Genomic DNA, 3,316 nt, shown 5'->3' with positions numbered 1-3,316 from the left:
CGATGTCGCGGCATGCGACGCGACGTCGTGCCGTGGGAGATCACGATGCAATCCTTCGTAGATTTCCACGACACCATGTCGCATTGTGTGTAAGAGCCCTTACTTTACTTACAGTCAAGTGCAAAGATATCGACACAGCCAAAGTTACAAAAATATGTATACACGACCTTAAAATTAAGTGTATAAAGTCGTCGTTTTAAAACTGTAAGTACCTACTACCTTTTTTCATTTCAACTTCGGGAGGGAGGGAAATATTAAATAAAGTATAAATACAAAATATACTAAGGTTATTTGTATACCTTTCGTAATCCCGTAATAATGGTTTCGGTTGTTCCGGAGGTTGGCTATCTCTTGTTACTTATTACAACAGAACCTATTTGTAATTTGATTTCCTTCGATTTCCATGTCCGTGCCACTGTCTAATTAAATTTGACTAATCGTGGCGAAAAGGCAACCAAAACACCAACACAAATATGAACTCACTTTGAACATGAAACTACTGTGAGACTCAATCATATTTAATGAAATTGTGTTATACCTATAGCATCAATTGTGGGTATATCTGTTATTTCTTATGTGTCGGGTAGTTTTCAATAAACCAGTTGTGTCGTTGACCTAGGAGTTTGCTTTTATCTTCCCACTCAAAATCCAAAATATATTACTGGCGACGAGTTAATCCTATTTTTAATATTAAAATCGTAAAGTTACAGTGGTTAGGTACCTAATCAATAAAATGCCGATCGGAAAAATTGAACCGTTCGATTTGGCAAATAAAAAGTGGTCGGCATATACATATAAAAAGTAGTCAAATACCGTATTGTTGTAAATTAAGCCACGATATTTATTGTTTTATGTACATAAATGTTTTATTTAATCATATCTATTTATTCCAATCCATGTTACGCCAGCAGATTGTCGGACACTTGTTTGTAATGGCTGTAAACTACCCTATCCTTTACAAAATCATATACACTGATATTCATGTCGGCACATCTCAATTATTGACGTCAAACGGATGGTCAAAGTGTTGCATACGACGCAATCAAGGAGGCTATCTGCAATGATGAAGTCGTCTCAGTATTGCCAACCGTTTTCCAATATTCTCCATTTTGGACCCGCGCCAGTTAACATTACTTATTCGGGCAAATTCCCGATTAAGCATGACTTGGCCACCACCTGACTCTAATTTAGCTTTATGTAACGATTATTATGAATATCGGACACTCGGGCTCTTATATGAGAGTAAGTCAGTTTTCTTTGTTTTCATGTAGGTACTTATTTTGATCTCAGTGCGCGTAGTATCAATTTATTTAAGCAGGCGTTTTTCGAAGTCTACCAACCTACGTAGTTAGCCTTTGTTTTTAACCAACTAAATTTTCATAATGATAAGACTAACTTTTGCCCGCGGCTCTGTCCGTCCTCCGTCGCGAAAAAAAATTTACTGGCCCAAAGAGGGGCTCATTTTCAAAAACAATGAACGCCACAGCTATAATGTAGGTACCTACATAAAATTATATAAATGGTGTTTATGCAGTCTATACGATATGACAGGATCTGACATGAAAAAATTACCTACTTTTCTGTTTTCTTGTGTTTTAAGTAATTGAAGTAGTATTATTGTTGTTGGTACGGGTTTCTAATCAAGAAGTCGATTAAGTACCTAGAAGCAATAAAAGATATGGCTGTAAAGTGAACGTTTTGAATGTACATGCACTACTTCATCTCTGTTTCCGCCCCTTGAAGGGTTGAATTACCAAGAACCCTTCCTTAACCATTCATATACATGAAAGGAAGGTCAGTACAAAAGTCAAGCTGCTTGGCCCAATTATTTGGGCAGTGCGTTGATATGATAAATTTGTCTGTCAGTCATTGAATTATTCAATTCATTATTCATTCAATTTATTAACCAACTTCAAAAAAGGAGGAGGTTCTATGTTCCAATTTTTGTATTTTTTTTATGTATGTTCACCGATTACTCAGTCAATTGTGGACCGATTTTCAAAATAAAATTCTTTTTTTATTCGAAAGAGTATTCTTCTGAGGTGGTCCCATTGTCGGTGTACTGCCTTTTCGGCGAAATATGTTTCGCCAAATTTCACTTAGCAACCAACCTTTCGCCAAAGTTTCATTTGGCAAACTAATATTTGGCATAACTTTACTTCGCATTTTTTTTATTTCGCAACATTTTTACATTGCAAAATTTTACTTCATCACACATTTATGTGGTAAATAATTATGTAGCAAATGATTGGCTTAGGCAAATAACAAATTGTCAAATAACATTTGGGATTTTTTTACATTGCAAAGCTATACTTCAATTTGATTTGTGCGAGCGAGCGAAGCGAGCGAGCAAGACAGTTCGGAACAGAAGCGACTTGGATAGTTTAGGTTCCGAAGGCTAAGGCGGGAGCGAAGCGTAGTGTAGCAAAACATAAATGACATCTTAAAAAAATTCCAAGTAATAATTTGCATAATAATAATTTATCGAATCATTAATTGGGAAATGATATCAGTGCGAAACGTTGAGTTGGGAAATAACATTTAGCCTAAATAAAAATATGGGATAAATAGTTTGGGAGTTAATAATTTGCTAAATAATTTTCGCCGATACATTAGTAAAACCCCATTGTCACAAAGTCAAGATCTGACGATAGGATCCTAGGGAAATATTTTTCAAGGTACCTTTTTCTTTATTCTACTAGATGGCAGATTGCAGATGCGTTGCCAACCTCGAGGCCTAAGATGGGATACCTCCAGTGCCAGTAATTTCACCGGCTGTCTTACTCTCCACGCCGAAACACAACAGTGCAAGCACTGCTGCTTCACGGCAGGATTAGCAAGCAAGACGGTGGTAGTAATCCGGGCGGACCTTGCACAAGGTCCTACCACCTGCACTTCTCGCTCGAAGTCGGTGCCTCAGCACGAGCCAGCAGGAGTGGAACAATAGTCGTCTACCTCACCTACATACGAGTAGGTACTATGGGTTTCAATCCCTCCTGCTGGGTCGTGCTGAGTCGCCGACTTCGAGCTAGTACGTACCTTGAAAAATATTTTCAAGGGTTTTGTAGTCGGTTCCATTTTTAGGGTTCCGGAGCCAAAATGGCAAAAACGGCGGTTATAGTTTCGCCATGTCTGTCTGTCTGTCTGTCTGTCTGTCTGTCTGTCTGTCTGTCCGTCCGCGGCTGTGCTCAGGGACTATCAATGCTAGAAAGCTGTAATTTTGCACGGATATATATGTAAACTATGCCAACAAAATAGTACAATAAAAAAAAATTTTTTAGGGTACCTCCCATAGATGTGAAGTGGGGGAGTTTTT

The sequence above is a fragment of the Choristoneura fumiferana genome, chromosome 21 (assembly GCF_025370935.1).
Source record: "Choristoneura fumiferana chromosome 21, NRCan_CFum_1, whole genome shotgun sequence".
In the NCBI taxonomy this organism is placed as follows: Eukaryota; Metazoa; Arthropoda; class Insecta; order Lepidoptera; family Tortricidae; genus Choristoneura; species Choristoneura fumiferana.
Note: the sequence above shows the minus strand (reverse complement) of the source record.